The following is a 16,402-nucleotide window of genomic DNA, read 5'->3' on the forward strand; positions in this document are numbered from 1 at the left end:
CAATTCTCAGAGAACAAAACGTCTCTGTTTCTCAGCTTTGGTCTCCCATGGCGACAGTGAGACTTTTTAAACTGATTCCAGGCTGGCAAAGCCTTTGTACAGCTATTCAGTATCAGTAAGGCCAGAAATAGCTTGCAGGTTTCAGCTCCGGTACAGTCCAAACAAGACTCACGTTAAAGTGAGGAATGTCTCTGAGGGTCAGTCGGCTCAGTTATCTGGACAGTTGGTTTGCAATGCAGAGGAGCACCAACAGCGTGGGTTCAATTCTCACACCAGATGAGTGAGGTTATCATAAAGGACTGTCAACAATCAGCTTCTGTGAGAGGAAGAACAGACTGCAATGAGCACCACTGTTATTCGCAGAAAGGGCACAGCAGCTGGTTCCTACTGGAACGCTACTGTCAGTCACCACTTGGAGTGCTATAGGGTTAATTTACAGATGCCACACTTTGGGGCATCACTCAGAGGTACCACTCATTGAGTGTGCATGTAGAGCCATTACTGCTAGAGTACCACTAGGAGCAAGTGTGTGGTGCTGGAAAAGCACAGCAGGTCAGGCAGCATCCGAGGAGCAGGAAAATCAACATTTCAGGCAAAAGCCCTTCATCAGGAGTGCCACTAAGAAAGTCCAGTCAATTAACACTGGGGCCGTGTCCATCAGGAGCACAGGAAAAGGAAACTTCAAGGGACATGAGCAGCACTAGAGACAGGCACCTTCAAGCTGATATACCAATAGCCTTCTTGCCTCCTCAACAGTGTTACAACTCATACCATAGCAAGGTCTCAGGAGGAAGGAGACTAAAGCTTTTCATTCCTCTGGCCAGTTAAATACCAACAGGAACATGGGAACACCAGCACCTCCAAGTTAGAATAAATCAGGTTCTGTTGCCAAGCTGTGTAAAGAAATATCCTACTGCCCTCTGATGGTGAACACTGGTTGCTACATCTATTGATCACACTTCTCACATAATAAATTGTCAGCAGAATAGGAAAAAAAATACACATTTAATTGGCATCTTTCACATCCGTAAGACACCCCAAGGAACTTCATAAGGGTATTTTTGAAATGCAGTGTTTCTTGGTTTGTAAGCCCACACAGCAGTCAATTTACACATAGCAATGTCCAAGAGGTTATAATGAGATATATCTCATTTGTAATGTTGTCTAAGGGACAAGTAACAAGCAAGGCATGTTGTCCTTGCTCATCTTTGAAATATTCCTGTGGAATCGCCACATCCAGCTGGGATGGAAGACAAATGCTCGGTTAAATGGCTCATTCAGAAGACAACACCTCCAACAGGCCAGCATTCTCTCAGCAGCCCAGCACCAGCCTGGATTGTACTGGGAATGGAACAGCCCAGCCTTCTGAGTGGGAGACAGCTGTCTCATGTGAAAAAAGCAAAAAGAGAAATGGATAAGGATGAGAAAGAGTCACTCAGTTCGCCTTGTTGCTCTGTTATGTCTCACAGCCCAGTATTTAACTGTGCTTCAGTGAATCCTATTCACTGTGTCTCTAAAACCCAACCTTGCAGATTAGTCCAGTGATGTGTTTTCTTCAGGTTTCACCACCTAATTAAATTTACTTTCCATTCATTTATGCTTCTGACCTATTCTGATCGGTGAAGAGAACTTAATTGATACCACTTACTGGAATCTAGAAGATTGACAATGGCAGTCCTCACAGATAGTCTGAGGTCTTAAGTGTTATCCTGAGATAGGCCAATGATGAGGTAACACATGTGGAGATACACTTTGACATCAACAGCATGGTCACTGCTGCCTTTTGGTGAACAGTTGCTGTCAATTGACAGGTGCTGCCTCCTCTTCTGAAAAAACACATCAGAAAAATGGCAGAAAAGGACTGGACATTTTTATTGTACTTTATTACAGGGCTATTGAATTGTAACGTTTTATTGTACTTTATTAGAGGGCTATTGAATTGTTATGAATTGTAACGTTTTATTGAAACTGTTGGATTCAGACTATCACGGACACTTGAAACTTACGTAAAAGGTAGACCGGCAAGTTTCTTATGAGAAATAAGTTGTGTGCTGCTGTATAATCTGTCTCAAACATGGGCATTAAAGATGGAAATTATAACAGTGATTACATTGTACAGTCAATTGATAACCCAAAATGCTTATTTGTTTATAAACTCCAATTCTTCAAATTAAACAATACAAATAACATGGCGATGTTGGGATATAGTCCAAAAGTTTGAATAATTAACTAACAACGATATTCTTGGGAGTACACCTAGGAAAGCTATTTGAGTGGAACTAAGAAGTAAGAAAGGGATGATCAACTTATTGAGACTGTACTATAGACCCCATCAATAGTCAGGGGAAAATTGAGAAGCAAATTTGGAAGGAGATCGCATTATCTATAAGAATTATAAGATGTAATGATAGGGATTTTAACTTTCCAAACATAAACTGGGATAATCATAGTGTTAAGGGCTTGAATGGAGTGGACAAATCCCTGGGACTTGATCAGGTTTACCCTAGAACTCTCTGGGAAGCTAGGGAAGTGATTGCTGGGCCCCTTGCTGAGATACTTGGATCATTGATAGCCCCAGGTGAGGTGCCGGCAGACTGAAGGTTGGCTAACGTGGTGCCACAATTTAAGAAAGGTGGTGAGGAAAAGCCAGAGAACTACAGACCAGTGAGCCTGATATCACTGGTGGACAGGTTGTTGGAGGGAATCCTGAGGGACAGGATTTACATGTATTTGGAAAGACAAGGACTGATTAGGGATAGTCAGCCTGGCTCTGTGCATGGGTTACAAAATCATGAGGGGCATGGATAGGGTAAATAGACAAAGTCTTTTCCCAGGGGTCGGGGAGTCCTGAACTAGAGGGCATAGGTTTAGGGTGAGAGGGGAAAGATATAAAAGAGACCTAAGGGGCAACTTTTTCACACAGAGGGTGGTACATGTATGGAATGAGCTGCCGGAGGAAGTGGTGGAGACTGGTACAATTGCAACATTTAAAAGGCATTTGGATGGGTACATGAATAGGAAGGGGTTGGAGGGATATGGGCCAGGTGCTGGCAGGTGGGACTAGATTCGGTTGGGATATCTGGTTGGCATGGACGGGTTGGACCGAAGGGTCTGTTTCCATGCTGTACATCTCTATGACTCCATGTCTCTAGGTAACGAAGAGGATTGATGAAGGCAGAGCAGGAGACATGACCTATATGGACTTTAGTAAGGTGCTTGTCAAGATTCTGCTTGGTAGGCTAGTTAGCAAGCCTCACAAAGTGTGGCTCTGGAAAAGCTCAATAGGCAGCATCCAAGCTGCAGGAGAGTTGATGTTTCAGGTATAAGCCCATCATCACATGGAATAGAAGGAGAAGTAGCCCATTTTGACACAGACCTGGCTAAAAGGTAGGAGACAGAAGGTAGTGGTGGACGGTTGCTTTTCAGATGGGAGGCCTGTGACCAGTGGTGTGCCACAAGGATCGGTGCTGGGTCCACTGCTTTTTGTAATTTATGTAAATGATTTGGATGTGAACATAGGAGGTATGATTCGTAAGTTTGCAGATGACACCAAAATCGGAGGTGTACTGGACAGAGAAGAAGGTTACCTCAGAGTACACAGGATCTTGATCAAATGGGCCAATGGGCTGAGGAGTGGCAGATGGAGTTTAATTTAGATAAATGTGAGGTGCTGCATTTTGGAAAAGTCAATCTTAGTGGTAAGGACCTGGAGAGTGTTGCTGAACAAAGAGACCTTGGAGTAACAGGTAGATAGGATAGTGAAGAAGGTGTTTGGTATGCTTACCTTTATTGGTCAGTGTATTGAGTTGGGAGGTCATGTTGTGGCTGTACAGGACATTGGTTAGGCCACTTTTGGAATAGTGCCTTCAATTCCGGTTTCACTGCTATCGCAAAGTTGTTGTTAAACTTGAAAGGATTCAGAAAAGATTTACAAGGATGTTGCCAGGGTTAGAGGGTTTGAGCTATAGGGAGAAGCTGGACAGGCTGGGGCTGTTTTTCCCTGGAGCGTTGGAGGCCGAGGGGTGACCTTATAGAGGTTTATAAAATCACGAGGGGTATTGATAGGGTGAGTAGCCAAGATCTTTTTCCTTGGGGTGGGGGAGTCCAAAACTAGAAGACAGAGGTTTAAGATGAGAGGGGAAAGATATAAAAGGGACCTAAGGGGCAACTTTATTATGCAAAGAGTGGTGTGTGTGTGGAATGAGCTGCTGGAGGAAGTGGTAGAGGCTGGTACAATTACAACATTCAAAAGGCATCTGGATGGTATATGAATAGGAAGGGTTTAGAGCCAAATGCTGGCACATGGAACTAGATTAATTTAGGATATCTGGTTGGCATGGATGAATTGGATTGAAGGGTCTGTTTCAATGCTCTATGATTCTATGAATTAAGTGATTTGAATTGAGATAATATCACATAGAATAGGTTATGTTACATAGAATCGATTACATATAACTTTGGTTATCAATTATTCATTCACTTCTTTGTTTAGAAATTCATTCCTCACCATTTCAATCACTTGTCTATTCAGTAACTCACCTTCTTGCTCTGTCAGTCACTCTATCACAGTCTCAATCCCTTCTTTGCTCTATCCTTTATTCTGACTCTGCAATTCACTCCTTTGCAATTCACTCCCCCACTTTGGTATATACTTCTCCCATTTAGTCATTCACTCCTTTGCTTGCTCTGTCTCTTTCATTTCCTCACTCATTCACCCTGGAGAATACACTCACAATGGAAACACCAAGTTTCACAGTTACAAATAAAAGTGTCTGATTCACTAAATCAGTCGGTGTTCGTGTGAAATACATGAGCAGTGGAAAACTTTGTGATCAAATTTTTATCGCTTTTCATAGTTAATAATCCCAAACCATTCAAATTATCCAAATAATTTAATGAACTTGGTTTGAGTACAATTTTAATTTTACACCTATCTGGAAATATGTCTCCCCACCACTGACATTTCAGTAAATTTAAAATTAAATCTTAATTTGGTCCCTTCTTAAATGGCTTTGGACGTACTTTCCTGCCGGCATCTATTCATATTCTGTGAGTCTGAGAGTTTCTGAAAGTTTCTTTGCTAAGGTTTAAATATGGTTCTCATTTTGATCCAGTCAATTGATGTCCATGCTAACCCTGTCCTTATTCATGTTGCTGCTAAATGTACTTACATTGGCTCAGTCTTGAGAGTGAAGTGGGACATGGCACGGGGCAGGGTGACACTAGGCACACGGACACATAAGATGGCCACTGAGCCATAGGTTGGCCACTTCACACACAAGATGGCCACCAGACCACAAATGGAGAAAGACAGCAGAGCAAACACAGATACACCAGGACGCCAGCACAATGCACTCACAATCAAGTTGATTAGTTTAAGGCAGGTGGAGGAGAGAATACACATGAGTAGCATACACTGCTGCTGAAGTTGAAAAGTGTGGTGCTGGAAAAGCTCAGCAGGTCAGGCAGCATCCGTGGAGCAGGAGAATCGATGTTTCGGGCATAAGCCCTTCTTCAGGAATGAGGCTGGTGTGCCAAGCAGGCTGAGATAAAAGGTTGGGGGCGGGGGGGGGGGGGGAGTTTGGGGGAGGACCGCTGGGAATACAATAGGTGGAAGGAGGTGAGGGTGATAGGCCAGAGAGGGGGTGGGGGCGGAGAGGTCAGGAAGGAGATTGCAGGTCAAGAGGGCGGTGCTGAATCCAGGGGTTGGGACTGAGATAAGGTGGGGGGAGGGGAAATGAGGAAGCTGGAGAAATCTACATTCATCCCTTGTGGTTGGAGGGTTCCTAGGCAGAAGATGAGGCGCTCTTCCTCCAGGCGTCGTGTGGTCAGGGTCTGGCGATGGAGGAGGCCAAGGACCTGCATGTCCTTGGCGGAGTGGGAGGGGGAGTTAAAGTGTTCAGCCACGGGGCGGTTGGGTTGGTTGGTGTGGGTGTCCCAGAGATGTTCTCTGAAACGTTCCGCAAGTAGGCGGCCTGTCACCCCAATATAGAGGAGGCCTCATTGGGTGCAGTGGATGCAGTAAATGATGTGTGTGGAGGTGCAGGTGAATTTGGGACGGACATGGAAGGATCCATTGGGGCCTTGGAGGGAAGTGAGGGGGGAGCTGTGGGCACAAGTTTTGCACTTCTTGCAGTTACATGGAGTGGAGGTTGGGTTGGGGAGGGGTTTGGACCTTACAAGGGTTTCGCGGAAGGAGTGGTCTCTCCAGAACGCTGATAGGGGTGGAGAGGGAAATATACCCCTGGTGGTGGAGTCTGTTTGGAGGTGGTGGAAATGACAGAGGATGATACGATGTATCCGGAGGTTGGTGGGGTGGAAGGTGAGGACCAGTGGGGTTCCATCCTGGTGGCGATTGGAGGGGCAGGGTGTGGTGTTTTTCCAGCACCACACTTTTCAACTCTGGTCTCCAGCATCTGCAGTCCTCACTTTCTCCCACTGCTGCTGAAATGTCTGGGTCCAGTCAACACCTTTGATAGAAATGCTATCTGTTTGATATGGACTCAATACAGTGTGATAATAGCCAGGGCTGCAGTAATTGTCTTTCTCAGGAAGATTGATTAGCGCCCATTACTACAGTAATGGACTTCCATGCAGACATTGAAACGGACAATGTCTGTGCTGAAACTGACAACAGCCACGCTGAAATTAACAAAGGCTGCTCTGGAACTGACAAAGACTGTATTGAAACTATCAACGATTCTGCAATTGTTGCCATAAACAAATCATGTTACAAAGACAATAATCTCACCACTGACCTATTGTTTCACAAGTTGTATAAAAGTATCTTGACCTGTGCTCCAGGTCGAGAGAAGACTCGTAGTTACCACTGTGCTGTTGGTGTCTTTCTCTCCTCGGAGCTCCGGTATTTCCTTGTCTGTCATTGAACCCCGACTCTGACTCCGAGGCTGGTGAGTTTCCCCACAACAATTGGTGCTGCGAGCAGAGTTCTTACTGGGAGCCGGGGTAAGAACCAATTTGTACCTGCAAATGGGAAGAGTCAGACCGGGCCAAGGACACTGTTTAAAAGGTATACCGATTGTAATGTCTGATTCGCGACATTATTCAGTTAAAATTGTTTAAGTGCATGTCTGTGGAGAATAAGTGTTAACTGTATTAACTGTTATAAGAACCTGCTGCTCGTGCTGAAACAGCCAGAGGACAAGGTAGTGCCTGTCTCAAAAGCCCTGCCCTAAACCGGTTGTTAAGAGGGGTAGCCCCCCCCCCTGCGAAGGTTGGAGTTTGAAGTGGGACTTGAGGTGCTGATGGCACGAGAAGTTGTGAAGCACAAGTGGCGAAGTCGGGTAACATTGGACTCTGTAAGGGCGAACAAGGCAGAGTCCAGTTAGAGGTGCAGTTAAAAGTGGGGTGCTATCTGTACTTGTAATTTCCAATGTGGTGAGGAAGAGGAGCTGTCACTCTGACCAAGAGCCAAACCTCAGTGGAGTGCACGTTACCGAGGTGGGGAGCATGGACACCGAGAGTAACCGTGATACCCCATCAGTCTGTAGTAGAATGACAGAGCTTGAATAGTTGTGGGCTAGGGGAGGTTTCTGGGTCTATCGGAAGGTGTTGGGTCAGTGGAGGTAGTCGGGAGGTTAGACAAGTCCCACTGGTAGAGAGCACACCCTACTGAGCCAGCATTCCCAGCCGACCGGTAGGTACTGACTAGTGATGGTGGCCGGGAGGGTAGAGAAGGCCCACCGGTAGAGAGCACACCTTGCTAGGAGGCTGCTACAGCCGTGCAGATGGTGCTGGGACAGTATTGTTGGCCGGGGGTAGAGAAGTCCCCACTGGTTAGGAACACTTTACTGTTGGTGTTATCTGGGGGTACACAATCTGCTAAATGGTAGATCAATGTTTTAAGGGGGATAACTGCAGGTTCCCTTATTGAGAAATACAAGGCAGAGAGACAAAAGCTGACAGAGCAAATGAAGAAAAGTGGCTGTGACCCATCCCAGACGTTAGCACAACAGACAGAGTGGATAGACAAGCAGAAAGGGAATAAAACTAAAAAGATAGGGCTAATGTTAATATACCAATTAGCCACCCTAATTGAACAAGTGAGTGCCTCCATGAATAAATAGAGAAAGGACCAGGAGCAAGTTAAAGAGCTGGAGGACAGAATACGAGAGTTAGAGCAGGAGTAAGAAAGGAACACAAAAACGCAGACATGGATTCGCTTCCTCCTTATGAAACTGTCCAGCAGGGACCAACTGCTCCCTCTGTTGGACAAACCGTGCAGGAGTATAACTTAATGCCCGTTACCAGAGAAGGAACAGACTCACAGCCCAAAGCAAATTATAAACCCTTCATCCCAGGGGCGAGACAGCAGGTTATGGCTTCCCTGGGCAAATTACCACCCCAAAACGGAAACACCAGGTTCTGGGAAGAATATGGATAGGGTACCAACTACACCTGACAGACATACACCAGCTTGTCCGGGCAGCTTGCCCAGAGGACAAGTGGAGCCAGGTAGCTGGCTGACCCGATGCCACAGCAGCCTGAGACTTTAGGGGAGGATGGTGGACATATGCCGTCGCCATTACAGCTGAGATAGATGCTCAGCCCACCCCCTTCACCGATCTTAAAGGGGGAATCCAGAGGGTGCTAGGAAATGCTCCTACAAACTGGAGCAGGATCACGGACACTAAGGAACTTAAAGGGGAAGGAGCCTCTGAATATGGGGAACAATTATTTAGGGTCTATCGGGAATGGTCAGGGCAAGTAAACCCAGATCAGGGGGAACTGGGCATTGATCCAAGCTATTAAAAATGGGCACTCTAGCGCCCACTAAACCATCCTGAAAATGGGAGTAATAATGTCCCAGGATAATGATGACCTAGTTGAGTGGACTAGCGAGATGCAGGATGCAGAAGCTCCTGCAGTAAAGACAAGACCTGACAGAGCAGCTTATCGGAATGGAGGCGAGGAGAGAATGAAACCATCGTGCCACAAGTGGCTGGCAGGGGCACTTTGCCAGAGATTGTAGGGTCCCACGGCAGGAGATACACCAGGGAACAGTGTAAAATACTGCAACCACTGCAAAAGAACAGGACACACACAAGCAGCGTGTTGGGAAAAGTATGGGGCACCCCCAAACACCCCAGAACACTGCGGAACCACAAGGAGTCCCAAAGTCAGAGAGCTGACAATCGGCTGACCCCATCCGTGAGGTAAGGGAGAGGGGCAAATTTACATACCCACAGTTATAGGAGGGAGGAAATGTGAAATACTAGTAGACACAGTTAAAATCACACAACACCAGGTTATAGTTCAACGGGTTTAATTGGAAGCACTAGCTTTCGGAGCACTGCTCCTTCATCAGGTGGTTGTGGAGGATACGATTGTAAGGCACAGAATTTATACCAAACATTTACAGTGTGATGTAACTGAAATTATACATTGAAAAATACCAAGATTGTCTGTTGAGTCTCTCATCTGTTCGAATGTCTATGGTAGTTACCAAATTCAGCAGCTACAGGAGGACACTTCGCAGGAAGAGAGAGAGCAATGGAAATGTAGGGGGCATTCAAAGGGGAGGATGGTGTCTGAGGGGTGAGCAGACATGGTGGTAGCACCAGCGTGTATACTGAACACACTGCACCAGGGGCTCTCCCATACAGGTAGAGAGGCCATGATAGCAAGCCTAGGGAGAGAGTGGTGGTGGAAGGGAATGGGAAGGGATGTGGCCAAATACTGCCTCAGATGCATGGTTTGTGTACAACATAATCCAGGGAGACACATAAAAGTTTGGATGGGACACCAGCTCAGACCTAGGGTGACCCTGGGAACACCTTCAGTTAGGTCTTACAGGGCACTACCACCTTCCTGTGGGAAAACATACTGCCTGGTCATCATAGACCAATTCACCCAGTGGGTAGAGGTATTCCCAACCAGAAGCTGCACTGTGACCTCTGTAACCAGAATATTAGTGGAGAAGTTAATCCTGAGGTGGGGGGTACCCCTCCAGATCGACTCTGACCAAGGGACGCATTTTACAGGCAAGGTCATGAAGACTGTCTGCCAATTACTCGTCATTAAACAAAAATTTCACATTCCTTATCACCCCCAGAGCTCAGGGATGGTAGAGAGAATGAATAGAACGTTCAAAAATACTTTAGCTGAGGCTACGCAAACCTCAGGCAGAACATGGGCTGAAGTGCTGCCAGCCAGACGAATGAAATTAAGAGCCACCACAAATCAGGCAACTGGGCTAACACCTGGGCGAATACGAATTAATGACCAGGCGAGGAACACAATTGCCAGAGACAATAATCACAGGTGGCACCAATGTGGGTCCACTAAAAGATAAAATTCGGCGGGATGTGATAGAATTACGCACCCAATTGAAAGGGATGAGGAAATGTGTAACTGATAAAGAGGACAAAAAGGACAAGGCAGGGGAACTCAAAGTCTTCCCTGAGGTCCCAGCAGCAAGAAGCCGTGTCCTGGTGCGAGCACTGCCCGACAAACCAGGCTTTGCCCCAAAATGGAATGGGCCGAATGACATGGTTATAAGTGGGGACACCTGTGCCTGCCTGGATATTAAAGGGAAAGGCACATGGAAGCACAGGCCCCCAATGGGCGGCACAGTGGCTCAGTGGTTAGCACTGCTGCCTCACAGCACCAGGGTCCCAGGTTCGATTCCAGCCTTGGGCAACTGTGTGGAGTTTGCACATTTCTCCCAGTGTCTGTGTGGGTTTCCTCCCACAGTCACAAAGATGTGCAGGCCAGGTGAATTGGCCATGCTAAATTGCCCAATGTTAGGTGCATTAGTTAGAGGGAAATGGGTCTGGGTGGGTTAATCTTTGAAGGGTCAGTGTTGACTGGTTGGGCCAAAGGGCCTGTTTCCACACTGTAGGTAATCTAATCTAACTAAAACCATTTAAAGACTCCTGTGACCAAACTAATGTCATTGATCATTCCCCAGGTGCAGACAGGAAAGGCGAACAAGATGGTCATTCCGGGGGGAATACCGCAAACACAACACAACAGAAGCACAACTGCACCTCCTGACGAACACAAAAACTTTGACAGATAACTTTATTTTAACTGCAAAATGTATATACTTGGATGTATTTCACTGTGTTTAAGTGTCACGACTATTGGGAGCACATCAGGATTTGAAGATAATGACTGCGGTGTCAGTGGGGGAGCACTTTGGGGGCAGCGACTATAATTCTAGTTGTTTTAAAATAGTGATAGAAAAGGATAGACCAGACCCAAAAGTTGAAGTTCTAAATTGGAGAAAGGCCAATTTTGACGGTATTAGACGAGAACTTTCGAAAGCTGATTGGAGGCAGATGTTCACATGCAAAGGGACGGCTGGAAAATGGGAAGCCTTCAGAAATGAGATAACGAGAATACAGAGAAAGTATATTCCTGTTAGGGTGAAAGGGAAGGCTGGTAGGTATAGGGAATGCTGGATGACTAAAGAAATTGAGGGTTTGGTTAAGAAAAAGAAGGAAGCATATGTCAGGTATAGACAGGATAGAACGAGTGAATCCTTAGAAAAGTATAAAGGAAGTAGGAATATTTTTAAGAGGGAAATCAGGAGGGCAAAATGGGGATATGAGATAGCTTTGGCAAATAGAATTAAGGAGAATTCAAAGGGTTTTTACAAATATATTCAGGACAAAAGGGTAACTAGGGAGAGAATAGGGCCCCTCAAAGATCAGCAAGGTGGCCTTTGTGTGGAGCCACAGAAAATGGGGGAGATACTAAATGAATATTTTACATCAGTATTTACTGTGGAAAAGGAAATGGAAGATGTTGACTGTAGGGAAATAGATGGTGGCATCTTGCAAAATGTCCAGATTACAGAGGAGGAAGTGCTGGATGTCTTGAAACGGTTAAAAGTGGATAAATCCCCAGGACCTGATCAGGTGTACCCGAGAACTCTGTGGGAAGCTAGAGAAGTGATTGCTGGGCCTCGTGCTGAGATATTTGTATCATTGATAGTCACAGGTGAGGTGCCGGAAGACTGGAGGTTGGCAAACGTGGTGCCACTGTTTTAGAAGGGTGGTAAAGACAAGCCAGGGAACTATAGACCGATGAGCCTGATCCCGGTGGTGGGCAAGTTATTGGAGGGAATCCTGAGGGACAGGATGTACGTGTATTTGGAAAGGCAAGTCAACATTTGGGATAGTCAACATGGCTTTGTGCGTGGGAAATCATGTCTCACAAACATAATTGAGTTTTTTGAAGAAGTAACAAAGAAGATTGATGAGGGCAGAGCAGTAGGTGTGATATATATGGACTTCAGTAAGGCGTTCGACAAGGTTCCCCATGGGAGACTGATTAGCAAGGTTAGGTTTCATGGAATATAGGGAGAACTAGCCATTTGGATACAGAACTGGCTCAAAGGTAGAAGACAGAGGGTGATGGTGGAGGGTTGTTTTTCAGACTGGAGGCCTGTGACCAGTGGAGTGCCACAAAGATCAGTGCTGGGTCCTCTACTTTTCATCATTTACATAAATGATTTGGATGCGAGCATAAGAGGTACAGTTAGTAAGTTTGCAGATGACACCAAAATTGGAGGTGTAGTGGACAGCAAAGAGGGTTACCTCAGATTACAACAGGATCTGGACCAGATGGGCCGATGGACTGAGAAGTGGCAGATGGAGTTTAATTCAGAGTTCTATTATGTGAGGTGCTGCATTTTGGGAAAGCAAATCTTAGTAGGACTTATACACTTAATGATAAGGTCCTAGGGAGTGTTGCTGAACAAAGAGACCTTGGAGTGCAGGTTCATAGCTCCTTGAAAGTTGAGTCGCAAGTAGATAGGATAGTGAAGGCGGTGTTTGGTATGCTTTCCTTTATTGGTCAGAGTATTGAGTACAGGAGTTGGGAGGTCATGTTGTGGCTATACAGGACATTGGTTAGGCCACTGTTGGAATATTGTGTGCAATTCTGGTCTCCTTCCTATCGGAAAGATGTTGTGAATCTTGAAAGGGTTCAGAAAAGATTTACAAGGATGTTGCCAGGGTTGGAGGATCTGAGCTACAGGTAGAGGCTGAACAGACAGGGACTGTTTTCCCTGGAGCGTTGGAGGCTGAGGGGTGACCTTTTAGAGGTTTACAAAATTGAGGGGCATGGATAGGGTAAATAGGCAAAGTCTTTTCCTGGGGTGGGGCATCCAGAACTAGAGGGCATAGGTTTAGGGTGAGAGGGGAAAGATATAAAAGAGACCTAAGGGGCAACCTTTTCACGCAGAGGGTGGTACATGTATGGAATGAGCTGTCAGAGGATGTGGTGGAGGCTGGTACAATTGCAACATTTAAGAAGCATTTGGATGGGTATATGAATAAGAAGGGTTTGGAGGGATATGGGCCGGGTGCTGGCAGGTGGGACTAGATTGGGTTGGGATATCAGGTCGGCATGGACAGGTTGGACTGACGGGTCTGTTTCCATTCTGTACATCTCTATGACTCTATGACTCTATGACTCTATAACCTCTTCTATAAAACCCACATAAGCTTGCATGGGAACCAAACTGTCTGCTACTCATTGGTAGAATCCCGATTTGTGACCACTCTGGTGTGGACCCCTCACGACCTGTATACAGTAGACACCTTGGGAGCACCGTGTAAGGGGCAGGTAGGGAAATACAAACAGGAACTTCAGAGTAGGTGTGTGCAACTGGCCTGGCCCCCCAGCCTAGGGAAGGGAAGACCCAGTTAAAACCTGGTAATTACCCACTCTGTTTCACAGGGCAGGGATGGGGATGTGTTTATGCCCTGGTTCCCAAAAGTGACTCATGTGACCAGACACAGTGCACTTATCAGCACTGTACAGTCTCTAGGGGGCAGTTAACCTGCACCTGCAGTGAGCAGACGTGCTTGAATGTGACCGTGGGCAGATGATTCATATGTGGTCAGTGCAATGGCACCCATGTCAGCTCTGTCACATGGGCATACCCGTTCGACACTTACCAGCTGGGGGAGGCACCCGGGGGATCAGGGGAGATGGGTGGACAGACAGACGGAAGGACAGGACCATGTCCATTACCAAGCAGCGAAGGGACAGACATGACAGACACCCCAGACCTCCCATACCTGTTCACAATAGGGACAATTACACCCCTTACTGTACCATGCCCTGGGGGGACATATCCGGAGAAGAATAGTGACCCGCTCCATCAGCCAGGAGGTCTGTGTTGATTGGCAGATCCCCACCACTTTGGGGTCATCATTGGGACATGGATTTCTGGGATCTCTATCTTTGGGGGTGGGGGGGGGTGGGGGGAGGGTTGCAGCAGGGGTCGTCAGTGCTAAAAACCGAAATTACCTTGTATATGACCTGACTATCTTACACTATAGTACCTCAAAAACTCTGGAAGCAATTAATACAGAGCTAGTTGAACTCAGACTCCACACACAGCAGACACATTATGCGGTGGATGATCAGTTAGCACAGCAAGGGGAAGTTTGTACAATTGGTGGTGACATGGTATTGATGCCTCTTATAACATTACAGACACCATCAGGGATATCAGAGACCAGCTAGATAAGTTACGACTGGGAGTCACAATTACACACAGCTGGCTAAATTGCGGACCCTATTTGGCACACGGGGTAGTTCTCCTCATTGCACTCATGCTGGTATTTTGTGTGGGCCTCGGGTGTTTAAAGCTCTGCTGTAAGGGGCTATTGATGAGAACTGAACCAGCAGCGAGTGTCAGCACAGAACAGCCTCCCAACAAAATTGGCACTCCATGACACCCCTCGGGAGGAAGAGCTCCTTGAGATGACCTACTTCTACATGTAAATGTGGGAGATCTCCAAAGTCACTTCCTTGACTACAACCGTGGGGGAGTTAAGTAGGAGATGGCACGGGGCAGGGTGACACTAGGCACACGGACACACAAGATGACTGCTGATCCATCAGTTGGCCGCTTCAGTGCTGATGAAGGTCTTTTGCCCAAAACGTCGATTTTCCTGCTCCTCAGATGCTGCCTGCCCTGCTGTGCTTTTCCCACACCACTTTAATCTAGACTTTAATTTCCAGATCAGCAGTCCTCACTTTTGCCCACTTGACACACAAGATGGCCGTCAGATCACAATATGGAGAGAGACAGCAGAGCAAACACAGACACAGCCTGGGACCACCAGAATGCCAGCACAATGCACTCACAACTGAGTTGATTAGTTTAAGGCGGGTGGGGGAAGAATACACACGAGTAATGAACACTGCCCGCTGAAGTGTCTGGGTCCAGCCAACACCTTTAATGGAAATGCTAACAGCTTGATACAGACTTAATACAAAGTGCTAATAGCCAGGACTGCAGTAATCCTCCTTCTCAGGGAGAGCGATTAGCGCCCATTACTGCAGCAATGGACTTCCACTCAGACATTGAAACTGACAACGGCCACGCTGAAATTAACAAAGGCTGCGCTGGAACTGACAATGACTGCATCAAAACTATCAATGATTCTGCAATGTTTACAATAAACAAACTATGTTACAGAGACAATAACCTCATCACTGACCTATTCTATCACAAACTGTATAAAAGTATCTTGACCTGTGCTCCAGGTCGAGAGAAGACTCGCAGTTACCACTGTGCTGTTGGTGTCTTTCTCTCCTCGGAGCTCTGGTATTTCCTTGTAAAATAAACTCTGTGGTTGAACCCGACTCTGACTCCGAGGCTGGTGATTTTCCCCACAACAAGGCCAAGTAAGAGTATCAGATTTTGATGGGGGAAGGGGAAGGAGAGAAGGGAAAAAGGGAGGAGACGAAGGGGGACAGAGGGAAGGCAAAGGGGGTTTGGGAAGGGGAAAGGGGGAAGGAGTTGTGACACACCAGGACTTCTACTCTGGCAGCAGTAAGGCTGTCCAGCTTACAGTAATAAGGGGGCGTGAAGGGAACCAATGCATTTCTTCACTGATCTATTTGGTACATAAGACGTGAAAAGCAATTGCATTTCTCAGATGAATGTTCAGCAATGGTCAGACAATGTCATGTTGATATAGTTCAATTTTGAAGAGGAATCAAATTTAACTCGAAACGTTAATTTGTTTTGTCTCACCAGGCACACACTCTCTCTCTCTCTCTCTCTCTGCTGGACCTGCTGAGTATTTCCAGCACCTTCTTTTCTTTGTTTCAGTCACTCTCTTGAAGGCATTCACCCTGTACTTTTGTTTTATGTAATACTTAGGTAAAACAGAGCACACGTTTTCTTTTCAAATCCGTAACCTGTCATTTACCTCTCTTTCCCAGTCTCTGTCCCAACATCACCCCTGCCAGCTTACCTTCCAACTCACTGTGTGAACAATACAAGATCAACTGAGTAATATATTTAAAAGTTTACATGTAGCACACATCTTATTTTAATTGATAAACACATAGAATATATATTAAATGTTAAACAAAAACAGAAGTTGCTGGAAAAACTCAG

The 16,402-nt window shown here is 46.2% G+C and overlaps 1 long non-coding RNA gene across 3 annotated transcripts in view; it reads right to left on the reverse strand.

Moving 5' to 3' along the window:
- Nucleotides 1-15,813, reverse strand: part of LOC140467207 (uncharacterized) — a 50,710-nt gene extending 34,897 nt beyond the window's left edge. The window contains exons 1-4 of one of the 3 annotated variants that reach the window (XR_011955358.1): nt 15,495-15,813; nt 6,759-6,984; nt 1,649-1,826; nt 986-1,380 (exon numbers count right to left, since the gene is read on the reverse strand). This is a non-coding gene — a long non-coding RNA (uncharacterized lncRNA). Of the gene's footprint in view, nt 1-985; nt 1,385-1,648; nt 1,827-6,758; nt 6,985-15,494 lie in introns of those variants that run through there. The other 2 variants (XR_011955360.1, XR_011955359.1) reach the window with 2 other exon arrangements.
- Between the last annotated feature and the right edge of the window lie 589 nt (nt 15,814-16,402).

This window comes from Chiloscyllium punctatum, chromosome 45 (assembly GCF_047496795.1).
Source record: "Chiloscyllium punctatum isolate Juve2018m chromosome 45, sChiPun1.3, whole genome shotgun sequence".
Lineage (NCBI taxonomy): Eukaryota > Metazoa > Chordata > Chondrichthyes > Orectolobiformes > Hemiscylliidae > Chiloscyllium > Chiloscyllium punctatum.